The sequence below is a fragment of the Triticum aestivum genome, chromosome 7D, assembly GCF_018294505.1.
Source record: "Triticum aestivum cultivar Chinese Spring chromosome 7D, IWGSC CS RefSeq v2.1, whole genome shotgun sequence".
Lineage (NCBI taxonomy): Eukaryota > Viridiplantae > Streptophyta > Magnoliopsida > Poales > Poaceae > Triticum > Triticum aestivum.
The window spans coordinates 575,795,003-575,808,201 of record NC_057814.1 but is presented as its reverse complement, the minus strand read 5'-3'; the positions used below and the strand labels follow the sequence as shown (position 1 = coordinate 575,808,201).

General features: G+C 41.6%; 2 long non-coding RNA genes across 2 annotated transcripts; both read right to left on the bottom strand.

The window, feature by feature from the left end:
* Nucleotides 1–4,660: 4,660 nt before the first annotated feature.
* Nucleotides 4,661–5,476, bottom strand: LOC123167619 (uncharacterized). Its single transcript, XR_006484010.1, has 3 exons — nucleotides 5,453–5,476; nucleotides 5,263–5,322; nucleotides 4,661–4,753 (listed from the first exon to the last, which is right to left on the bottom strand). It is a non-coding gene; the product is annotated as an uncharacterized lncRNA (long non-coding RNA).
* Nucleotides 5,477–6,494: 1,018 nt separating this feature from the next.
* On the bottom strand, nucleotides 6,495–7,421 carry LOC123167618 (uncharacterized). The gene is made up of 3 exons (XR_006484008.1): nucleotides 7,155–7,421; nucleotides 6,820–7,071; nucleotides 6,495–6,509 (listed from the first exon to the last, which is right to left on the bottom strand). It is a non-coding gene; the product is annotated as an uncharacterized lncRNA (long non-coding RNA).
* Nucleotides 7,422–13,199: the final 5,778 nt, after the last annotated feature.

The following is a 13,199-nucleotide window of genomic DNA, read 5'->3' as shown; positions in this document are numbered from 1 at the left end:
CAAGCCAAGGGGAGTGCCCATACCATGAACTCAAGTCTTCTTTGGTGGGGAAGATGGTGATGGTGGTGATGAGGTAGCATTACACTTCAGGCTCAGAAGGTGCTCCAATCTACAAATGGTGCTCCGGAGGGCTATGACATGCTCTTGCAACAGAATATTTTCACGAGTGAGATATTTATTTTGCACATGAACCGTTTCAATGATCCTAAAAGCTTCAATTTCAGTAGGGGTGAGATGATCGTAGTATGGTAGAAGAATCTCTTCTTCTTGTGCTGCCGGAACTTGATATCTCGCAACTTTCTTGACCTTATCACCCTTGATGGTCTCCTCTGGTTCCTCTCTCTTTAGTTCTATCTTCATCAACCAAGCATCCTCTTCTACTTTGTTGGAGGAGGGAGAAGATATGATGCCTGACTTGACAGATCTAACAAAAAAACAGCAAGAAAGAAGAACAGAAGATTTCTCCGTGATACGGTGTGCAATACTTTCGGGAGGTATATAAAGATCTTTTATCTTGGGAAACAAGCAAACAAGAGAAAAACGGAGTCGGGAAGGTTCCCGAGGTGGGCACAACCCACCTGGGTGCACCAGGCAAGCTAGGCGCGCTCTGGTTTCTTGTGCCCTCCTCGGTTGCCTTCCCGGTTGTTCCTTATTTTCCTAATTTTTAAAATATTCTAAAACTAACAAAAAATATTTTTGCGGATTTTTCGGAGTCCGTTTACTTACCGTATCACGTACCTCCTCTTTTTCAGGATTCTGTAGTGTTCCGAAAGGTTTATTTTATGTGTTCCTCCGGTGTCATGGTTTGAATAATATTGCTTTCAACATTAATAGGCGTACCTGAGATAAGTGTTTAATTCTTTGCCCATTGACCACCTTCGGGTTAGTACCTTCGGCATTATTAATCTTGATAGCTCCAGAGTGATAAACCTCGGTCCTTCCCATTTAGAGAGAAGTTTTCCTGCAAAAAATCTAAAACGAGAGTTGTACAAAAGAACATATTCTCCAACTTTGAATTCCCACTTAGATTCTTTTGTCATGCCATCTTTTAACTTTTTTTTTAAAATAATTTGGCCTTTTCAGAAGCTTGGGTTCTCCATTCATCTAATGAGCTAATATCAAATAACCTTTTTTCACCGGCAAGTTTGAAATCATAATTAAGTTCTTTAATTGGCCAATATGCTTTATGTTCTAACTCAAGAGGTAAATGACAAGCTTTACCATAAACCATTTTATAGGGAGACATACCCATAGGATTTTTATATGCTGTTCTGTAGGCCCAAAGTGCATCATCCAACTTCTTAGACCAATTCTTTCGAGACCTATTAACAATTTTTTGTAATATTAATTTTATTTCTCTATTGCTAAGTTCAACTTGACCACTAGATTGAGGATGATAGGGTGATGCAATTCTATGGTTAACATCATATTTAGCAAGCATTTTATGGAAAGCACCATGAATGAAGTGTGAACCACCATCAATCATTAAATATCTAGGGAATCCAACCCTTGGGAAAATAACTTCTTTAAGCATTTTAATGGAAGTGTTATGATCAGCGCTACTAGTTGGAACAACTTCTACCCACTTAGTGACATAATCAACAGCAACCAAAATATGTGTATACCCATTAGGGGAAGAAAAAGGTACCATATAATCAAAACCCCAAACATCAAATGGTTCAATAGCAAGTGAATAATTCATGGGCATTTCTTGACGCTTATTGATATTACCAATTCTTTGACATTCATCACAAGATAAAACAAACTTACGGGCATCCTTGAAGAGAGTAGGCCAATAAAAACCAGATTGTAATACCTTGTGAGCAGTTCTATCTCCCGCATGATGTCCTCCATAAGCTTCAGAGTGACATTTCCGTAGGATTTGTTTCTGTTCATGCTCAGGTACACAACGTCTAATAATACTATCTACTCCTTCTTTATAAAGACTAGATGACTAGTTGCGCCAAATGGCGCAAAGGCCCATTTAAAACCATGTTCGTGTTGAAAATATTTGCATTTTTTTCAATAACCGTATATTTGAGTACATTTGGTAAGAACTTATACCCCTATACATAAAGGAAATTAAATGCAAATATTTTCTGAAGGTAATAATGCCACAAATTAGATTATCGGTAGGTCAAGATAGTTGAGTCTGCAATTAGGAACTCCGAGTAGCTGTAAACTTGCATTAAAAAGAGTAAACACAAGTGACACAATAAAATGTACTTAATACATGAACTCGTGAACATTTGTACATGATAAGTTAATAGAAATAGTGGTCAATTACATCATATAATTTGGTTCTATACTCTTGTGTATATATCCTAGGTGCTACCCCTTTGTGATCAACTCTTTGTCCTTCGAATCGAATGGCACGGCTACTACCCCTTGTGGAAAAAGAAAGGACTCTATAATACCCATAAACGTAAACTTATAATTGCAAAAACAAAACACCACAAGCACCATATATAAGGATATATTACAAAATACAATGCAGTTCATATGCTCATTCTTCAATTGACATTCTGGACATCAAATCAAAATTATGAGGTATTGTTGTGAATTGCAAAACTTCTAAACCAGGTGCTAGCCTCAGAACATCCTTCAGTATGTACCTACCACAAATTATAGTCAGATTAATAAAATACATATCCCTTTTTAGAAGAGAAAATACACAACCATCTAAAATAGAGAAAATTGGCGGCATGCGGCATAAAGAAGATATTGCTCATGCTCGCTTGAGACAAGGAATATAGCTAAAGAATTTTCCAAACCTTGAGAACGAACTACAATAAACAGCCAAAAAATCTAATATTCTACATATGCTGGACACATGGATGTTACTACAAAAAGGGAATGCATCAACAAGCATAAGTATCTCATTTTTAGCTACCAATATTAGCAAATATTCTGTTATGGGAAACTATTTAATGGTAGAAACTCTGAAAGACGCAAAGTCATTCGTTTCACATCATCATCTTGCTGGTGACCAAATAAACACTATTGTTTCATGTGTAGTTCAAGGCTGTATTTCAGAAAGTCTAACTGTGTCGGAAAGAAAAACTTGAAACCAACACTTAAAAAAAGCGTGCCTAAAACTGTAAAAAATTTGAACCTAGTCCAAGCACTTCCTAAAATACCTTGTTATGTTCTCTATGAGTGCACTCATTAATCTGTCAGCGGGTGTCATAAAGAGCATCGGCGAGACACCTTTTACCATGCGGCAGCTAGTGTCATGTAAAAAGGGGTGGAATCATCAGGTGAAGATTTTGCATCCCTGAGTATAACTAATAAGGATATTGCACTACCTCCTGGTTGTCCTACCAGTAAACAATCATATCAACATATGAACCACATAGTTGTTGGGAAAACAATGGTTTCTAGGTTGGTTTTTAGCACCAACCCTTAGAATGTTGCAATGTTACTTATGCTGATACATCAACTCTATTCAACAGTGTACCAAAAATGTCTTGCTTCAGACAGAGATAATGAATTAACAATTCCATCATGTGTTTTTCAAACCCAGCAATTCTTAATGTTGCATGACCTTGTGGAGTCAGGTAGATATCACAAAATTCTATGAAAGACTACCAGCCAAAATGGCAAAAGAAAAGAAAGTTCAGCAGAGCAGAGAGAGTAGAAAATTCATTATTACTTGGAAGCGACACATGTTCATTAACTGGGGGAGGCATGGTGTCATCTGTTTTCAATGGCCTGAAATCAATCCAACAAGCTTCATCTACCAAGGAGATAACCCATTAGGCCTTTTAACACTCTGCATCATCATCCCATCTGATCTGTCAGGCTGACAGTCAGCGAACAATACTTCAGCTTTGCACATGATTTAAGGACAATCTAATGGGAGCAATCGTAGAAAAGTAAATCAACAGTGAATTGTTGTTTTTGCCTTTTTGGAGACATCTCTTACGATTAAAATACCTATCCAGAACAATCAATATAAGGCATTGTGAGCAGATAAACATTATTGTTTCATTATCTCCCAACAACCTAGATCAAAAGCATTAACCAACTTAGTGTGTGCCTAGCCTTACAGAATATCATAGCACAGACATTCATTGAAGAAGATAAATGATTATAAACTCTGAGCCAGTCACACTACCACAAAAACATGATAACCCTTGAAAAAAATACCAGCTCGAAGGTATGGAGGCAAAAGCATCAAAGGTATATGGGGAAGAACTCACCAGAGCAAAATCAATGGAACAATTAGTAATCCTGCTTACATGAAGCACCAGCGAAACCAATGATAAATTTAGACCGGCGCTTCAGCAAGAAATTACTTCAACACAATGGCAACCAACCACAACTCCTTTAAAGATGACTATAATGAATTTAACACAGTAGTAGTTTAGTTTCCACAAGTGAAACAATGAAGAAGCTTATTGTATAAGTTTACTTAATTTGGTCACAGTAAGCTAAGTATTTATGTGCACAAAATAGGGAGGCACACTTTCTTCAGGCCTGATTACTGAATGGCAGGTACTAACTGAAGTAAACCAAGCATGTATGTGCTCTGAATATTCACAATTGCCAGTAAACAAAGTAACTAACTATATTTACCAAAATGTACAATGCCCAAGCTCAGCGAGGGAAACAAACACAAGGAATAGAGGTCGCAGACCTGAAACCTGCTGAAGTTTGCGTCGGTCTCCCTCTCAAGGGCCAATCCAGAAACAAAATCAGCAAGCTATGTGCCTCCATGGCAAGTTTTCCATCTATAATTGAGAAGCACCTGCAAAGATGGAATAGTCATCAGCCATAAATCACAAGTTCTAGGCAAAGAAAGAGAATTCCTATAAAGCAAGTATCAAAACATTGCTCCCTTCAAGATGATGTCCCCTCTGCATCATAACATTTTTTCCCGACCTTTGAAGACACTGCACTGAACCCTCTTCAGCAAATAGAGCATAGATTCATGAAGAGCTCTAGAAGAGATTAAATGGGTACACATGACCAGTACACATGTCATGAGTTAAATAGGTTCGTTATGATGACAGGAGCAAAAGCAAGTATACTATAAGGAATTAATTACGATATGGGATTACAAATTTGAGAAAACAAGGGAGAAATAATAAGGTACCCGAGCAAATCGGAAGAGCGGCGACAGAATAATAAGGTACATAGATATTAGAGGTAAATTGTTATCCGGAAATCTATACATGGTTTAAACATGGTTCAATCTTATTTCAGAAATTAAAATTTTGATTTTTATGTGACCCACATTATAGAATAAATGCTAACCTTTTGACAAGTCCTATGCAATATCAGGAATCTAGATCCAACCAATGCACTCGACTTGCCCTGCAAATATATACATGGTTCAGAGTTATTTTCAGAAATTAGGATTTCATCCACAGTTGCAACTCCAACACCAAAAAGAACTAACCATTCATTTTTAGAAGTTTGGACAGAAACAAAGAACAATGCTTACCTGATAGAAACCAACAGAGTTGAACATAGACTCTGATTGAGAAGCCAAATTGAGATGCCATTGAGCACTCCAAATCCCATGAAGGTCCTTCCATAGAAAGATTTGTGCTCAAAGGGCTTCATACATAATGCCACATGAAGTCAATAGAATGGAACAAAGAGATGCCAGGCTGTCAACATGGTTGTTGTACAATAAAGAATAAGGGTGAGTAAACTTTTAGGGTAAACCAATCTACTTTTGTTTTTTCTAATATGTTTAGACTACTACTCTTTCCTTCTCAAAATATCATTTGATAACTGGTACACCACAATCTCACTCTAGCTCCTTCTGCTCGACATATTCATTTCAGTAAGTCACCCTAGCCGAGTGGTTGTATCATTCAAGTTAAGCTCACGGCTTGTTTATTTTGTTTTAACCATGGTGTGTTACAACCCACAATACCTATCCATACCGAAAAACAAAATTTGCAACTCGCACTAACCAACATAGTTTTTTTCCTGAATTTACACTTGCAATACCACATACCAAAATGGATGCGGTAGTTACATGGAGTAATTAGGCTATTGAAAATAATATGTAAATCTATCGATGCTCCAAGTATATATTAATTAAAAGCCAACCTAGTGTAATTTTCATTTAAGAATAATATAGCATTGACCCTGCGATATACTTGTATGCAGATTTTCTCAGAATCACACTTGCTTCGCTATTTTGTACACCGGCACGCTCTCTTCCATACTAAGCATATGTTGGCTACTTCAGTAGCACCTATCCATATTTTCACTTTGCTAGGATATCCGCTGGAAGAGAAGAAGTGAAGACTCTATTCTTCAACTTTGTTGCCTATGCATACATACACATATTCAGTTGACGAAACATGGTTTACTTTATACTTACACACATGATCCTAAATCTGAGAAACCAGAAATGGCCTAGTCAAGCTACAACCTTTGAACACATACCTTATTTTGCCAGATGGTGTGCAGTGTGATGGCCACGAACAACAAGACCTGGACCAAAATACCGAAGATGATTCCCATCCAAAGGCCCTGCCCACCTGTATAAGGAAGCAAGTGAAGGCAAGTTCAAAAGCAAGCATGAGAACACATGATAACCGAGCTAATATGTTCACTGTTTGTTGTTTTTTCAGAAGGGGATGACCCTGGCCTCTGCATAAGTGATGCACACAGCAAGTATTCACTGATGCATACCAAAAAAAATGTGGCTTCACATCCCTGTGACAGATTCCGAATAGTAATGAATGTACACGAGCCCCCTAAATAGACACCACCAATGTAGAATTGACTTAGAATAGTTGCACAATGGAAGACACACATTTCACATTTATTCATTGACAATTCACAAACCTGATAGGTGTAAAGCTTGACGTAGATAAGTGACATCCCCTGTTTGGCATTACTGTAGTTCTTAAGCCCGCGGTAGAGCGTCTCGGGGACATACTCCGTGACAAGGTTCAGAAACAGCTCACTCCACTTGTGGTTGAGAAGAAGCAGTGCTTGAGGAAGACAACATTGGAATGGTTAATCGAACGCATAAGCTGCAGCTCCCGACAGTACCTTCTTAATGGCTACCGTCTCCCCAGTTTCCAAGCATTTAGCCTACACATGCAACCATTTCGCTAAACATCAGGCTGGTAATCGACAACACAAACAGAGAAACAAACATTGGCTAGAGCAATCACCTGAAAGACGGCGCCAAATGAACCAGTGCCCAAAATGTGCTCTGCCATGTAGCTTTTGCGTTCCATCTGGTTTCATCCTTTCCAGGTCTGAATTTTGAGCAGGCAAATAAACTCGTCTCATGGAGCAGCAACTGCCAAATCCACCTTCTTTTGGCACTCTGGTTTTCCATCACATCGCTTCTTTGTCCAGTGATTTTCAGGAAGGTGGCAATCTCCCAACATACTTCTCATAACAACTAACAGGCAATGTCGTTCCTACCAGTGTGACCACCAGCAGAACCCATTCGGACTTCCATGGCCTTATCCTCTATTATATATTTATATGAAGACTGGTTAGTGAAATAGGCAAAGTAGTAAAGTAACTAATTTGTGTATCATAAGTACAAATTTCTGATTACTGCGAGTAATCAGTAGTAGTAGCATCTGGGACAAAATTTTAGTTTTTACTCAACAACACATCTCACTAAGGCAATACTGGCCGTAAAACTCAGGCCAAGAGACACAAGGGAAACATAAGAGACGGACAGCGCACATGTCGCCGGCCTGAGCTCGACCGCATGTTGTCCTCGTTTCCTCCAACTCGAGGGCGGTGTGCGGAGGCAGGGGAGGAGTCGCCGCTGGCGAGCAAGAGGGATAGGAAGAGGGCAAATCAGAGGGAGCAAAAGGGGCAGAAGGAAGACCAGCGAAGGCGACGACGGCATCCTTCCCTGCCTCGTACCCTCCCCAGATGGGCCCCGGAACAGCCGCCACCATCTCCGTCGTCTCGTGCCCGAGCGGCACCTCATCGCAGCTTGACGCCGCCACCACCGCTCCTCTCGCGCTGCCGCCGATGCATCCGCCGCTCCCCCGCCTTGAGCCGGCCTGCCGCCATGGAGCCTTAGCGGGAGGAGGAGAAACACGAAGGGGAGGAGGCGGAGGGGGGGGGGGACACGGGGCTCGAGAGCGGAGGGATTGGTGGCTGGAAGACGCGAGGGGAGGCCCCAGATCGAGGGGAGCAGCGGCGATGGAGGGAGAGGAGGCCGCCGGAGTTGGGGTTGGGTGGTTGGGGCGTGTGCCCCTGCCCGCTACCACCCGTCGGCTCTGCAGGCCGCGCCCCGCGCCACCCGCGCGAGCCCGCTGCTGCTTCTGGGCACCACCCGTGCGCGCTGCTGCTCGCCCCGCCTGACCACCCCGTGCACGCCTTGTTCGCGCACCGCACGCGCCGGCCGTGCCCTGTCCCACGCCCTTTAGCGCTGCTTCGCGCACGCCCGGCGCTGCTCGCTTCCGCTGCACCCTTCCGCAGCCGCCATGCCCGCCGCCGCCGCGGCCCGACCGCGTCCGCCTCCCTTCACCGCCCGCCTACGCCTGCCGCTGCCTCCCGCTTCGCCGCTGCGCGCCCACAGCCGCGGCGATGGCTGATGGAGGATGGGGAGGCGTCGTGGGAAGAAAGAGACGAGCGGCAACGGCGACCACGCGCTGGGGCTTCGAGAGGTGGATAGAAGTGGAGGGGAGGAGGAGGCGGCACAGCGAGGAGGGGACGCGCAGGATTGGCCCGACAGTGCTAGGTTTCCGGTAGAGGATTGGCCTGGCTCTTGTCGAGGATCTCGTTTTCGGGAGTGGATTGGTCTGCCTCATTCACGCAGGCTCTAGGAAACCCTCCCTCTGCTCGATGGCCCCCATAGGTTCGCGACCCCACCTGTCATCCTCTTCCGAAGCAGTCACAAAGGTTAAAAAAAGTGGACGGCTGACCAAACGCCAGCAGCCAAAAAAATACACTGTTGCGCTTCGAGCAACCCAATCCTGCGGCCGAACGCGTCGCATGCGCGCAGTGCCCCCAGATGGGCGGCTACTTTTATATGTTCAACTAGATGACCCGTTGCACCCATGGCGCAAAGGCCGAGTGCAAACCGGGTATTGGAGGAGGACTTGTTGGCATTTTTTATTAACAAATTATAATAATGTGCGTTCATTTTTCCCCGCAAGCAAATAAACTAACTATAATATTTGTAGGCAGTCCTCTCTCGACGGTTGGGAGTTTTTTCCCGCGAACAAATAAACTAACTATAATTAAGTTACCTGAGTTCACTACGATCTGCTGGTAAATAAAAATTTGGGAATGGCGATCATACATTTTCTTTAAGTATTATTATTTTATCAAATTTGGGAAATGTAGACCATAAGTCAAAAAAAAAATGAAAGTAAGACTCCGTCGGCCTCATTAAAGCTAAGAAGGCACCTCGTCGACCTCATTAAAGCTGAAAAGGCACTCTTCGGCCTAAGAGGGGTCATACTTTTGAAAATTTTGAATCAGGGCATACATTTTCCCAATTTGTTAACATAAGCTCTAGAACAGCTAATATTGCATTGGGAACAGCAGATACAGTAGGCGATTGCGTGAACAAATATTTACAGTAGATTGAAACAGTCATTCGAGAGAGAGGGTACAACAAAAGAGGTCTAATAGCGTTATCCACGGAATATGAAAGTTGCTCCGTTCGGATTTAAACAGGTAAAAGTATGAATGGAGTTTTGGCTTGTCTTTATGACTGCCAAAACCGGGATTGCAAACATGCAAGTAACATAGCAGTAGACTGTTTAAAAGGGTGTTGTAGGAAAACAACGGTTGCCATGCAGCGTTCACTTGTTCTTGCAGGCTTCAAAGTAGCGGCGAAGAAGGTAGTAAAGGCCAAAACAACCTGAGGAAAAATACAGGAATATTCATAAGGTAAGAGCTCAACATGGTACCGGAAAGTTTATAGGAGGAAAATTGCTACTGCAGCAAAGCTTATTATACATGTAGCCTATCAGTTATTGGCAGAAGGCGTGGACATGAATACATGTATGAGCTGATATGAGAGGCAGAAGATAAAAGTAAAGAAGTGAAAAGATTATTAGTTGCGTGAATAGACATACCACACATAGACGCTCATTCTGAAGCGCAGATTGCTTAGGGACCTATCATTGTTTTATGAAATGGTTGATGCAGCAGCAGCAGTAGTGGCAATCCTGAAATTATGAAGTTTTCAATAAAAGGCATACATTAGTAATGAGTATTTATATTCTATATGAATATAAATAGAAGGCCAACAAGACAAAATAATGAATGTGAGGCAGCAAAATTCAGAAGCTGAATTGCGTGGGTTGATAACAGCAAATTTGTTATGGTTCATGCATCTATTTCCAATCTGGATAAATAGTCAATAGCGTTTTATGTCTCACTGTATAGATATAGTGTACCCGTTAAGCCTAGCTGGCTGAGCAAGCACCGCTTCCGCGCTGTTGGCAGGTGCAGCAGTACAAGCATCTGGATCAACATCAGCAAGTGCAGGGGCCTGTGACAGGGATATGTTGATCAGTGGGAATCATCAAAGGAAAAATCAACAACAATAAAAGAGAAAGCTATGCTGAAACTTGAGTTCTTAAATGGTTGTGGGGTACATATTGGGGCAGCAATCAGTACTATCTCTCTACTATCTGGTTAATCTCGGGTGTCTACTATGAGTTTCATCTTGGGTGCAAACAAACATTAAGGGAGCCATTATCTGTATTTTTTAACTAAGGGTATTATCTGCCTGCTATCATTTGTTTTGGGTCTATCCACAATTTGCTACCATCACTCTGGATTTGTGCATGCACTCCTTACATAATCTCACTATGTTTTATTCCCATGCATGTCAGTTATTGTACACAATGGAATTGAACATGTAGAGCAAAAGAGACGAGCCTTGTGTGGCAATAAAATTTCATGCAGACGTCGCTCGTGGGCGCAAAGGCAGACCCCTCTCCACCCATTCGGATCATAATCAAGAGGAAGATAACTGTTCTGAGGGGGATTCAGAAGCAGAAAACCACTCCTATTTACCCCATGAGGTCTTCGCTCTAACTTGGCATGCTGTTGTTGGTAATATCATGCATATGGTGCCTTGCATTGCTTAGTGTATACACCAAAGATGACATCTGCTTAGTTTAGACATGCTTTGTGTCAATGCCATCTATTTAGTTTCTTTATCGTATATGTGAATCATGCAATGCCATCTTGTTTAGCCAGGCATCATATATGTGAATTTTGCAATGCCACCCTGGTTAGCCAGTCATCTTATATGTGAATTATATCATGACATAATTTTTTTATTACGTGTTAAATTTGTCAACAATTTTAGTAATTCAATTACTCTTCCTGTGCATCAGCCATTCGGCACGGTCATGGAAAAATCTGGAGTGGAAACAAGGTCTTTAGAGCAGACAATGCTATCTAACGAAGCACATGTCTTGCTGGTTACAAATAGCTCCTCAGAGGAGGATTCAGAGACAGATGACCAGTCCTATCCCCCCCCGAGGTGCATGCTCTAACTTGGCAGAGTTATGTTGCTCATATCGTGCGTATGGTATCTTGCATTGCTATGTCATTTGCTTAGTTTAGACATGCTTTGTGTGAATGCCACCTGTTTAGTGTCTAATTACCATATATGTGAATTATGCAATGCCATCTTGTTGCAAGACATTATATATGTGAATTATGCAATGCTATCTTGTTGCAAGGCATTATATATGTGAATTACGCAATGCCATGTTGTTTAGCCAAGCGTCATATATGTGAATTATATCATGCCGTCCTTTTTTGTATTTCTCATTGCTTTTGTCAACAATGTTTGTATATTCAACTGCTCTTCCTGTGCATTAGCCATTTGAATTGGTGATGGAGAAATCTGGAGTGAAAACAAGGTCTTCACAGCAGACAATGCTACCTGGTGAAGTAGATATCTTGCTGGTTACAGATAGCTCTTCCGAGGAGGATTCAGAGGCAGATGACCAGTCCAATTATCCCCCTGAGGTGTATGCTCAAACTTGGCAGGGTTATATTACTCATATCATGCATATGTTGTATTGCAATGCTTAGTTTTTACATCATATACACGATATTGAATGCCATCTCCTTAGTTGACACATCATATATGCGATTGCCCTCTGCTCACTTCCTTAGTATATAAATCATATATTTGAATTATATCATGCCATGATGTTTACATAGACAGCATGTATTTGAATTATGGCATGCCAACCCATTTTCTAAAGACATAATATAGTTATATCATCTCATCCTATTCACATAGTCATCATATTTTGAATTATGTCATTCTATCCGTGAATTATATCATGCCATCATGTTTCCATCGACGGCATGTTTGTGATTTATGGCATGCCAACCACTTAGACACATCGTATAGTTATATCATGTCATCCTGTTTACATAGTCATCATATTTTGAAGTATGTCATTCTATCTTGTTTAGTTAGCCATCATACATGTGAAATTGTGTCATGCTATCCTGTTGAATTAGCCATCATATATGTGAAATCATGTCCTGCTATTCTGTTTGGTTAGACAACATAAATGTGAATTATTTCATGCCCTGTTTTCTTCCCTACTATCCATTGCACCTGTCTATCTTACAATGTCTGTACATTCAATTACTTTTCTTGTTTATCAGCCATTTCAATTGGAGGGGGTGATGGCAGTATCTGTGGGAGTAAAAACACGGTCTTCAGAAAAGATTGTGCTACCTGTCGATGGAGATAGAACCACGGTTGTACTTGCCCAAGAACCAGCCCCACCACACATAACCCAGACTCACGCAGATTGTACCCCTACCCAGTTGGACAGAGAACCAGCTACACCCCTTCTAACCCCAACCCCAGCAGATAGTAACCCAGTTCCCATTGACACAACACCGTCTCCACCACAGAGCACCCAAACACGAGCAGTTAGTAAGGCAACTGCAGTGCCCAAAGCACGAGGACCACCACTCCGAACCCCAAGTCAACGCTTAAAGCAGAAGAAGAATTGTTCTCAGGTCAGATTCCGTAGCTATGGTTCATACTACTTTGCTCTTGCATCACTGTATTTACTCATACCAACTAATTTCAAATTTGAAGGATGCAATTGAAACTCCAATGGCGCAACAGGTATGTTTTAAACCTTTTTCTTTAACGCGTTTGCTGTTGTAACTTGCTCTATGTTGATTTCAGTTTCAATTGAATAAACAGTTATATTCTCATGCCATGCACC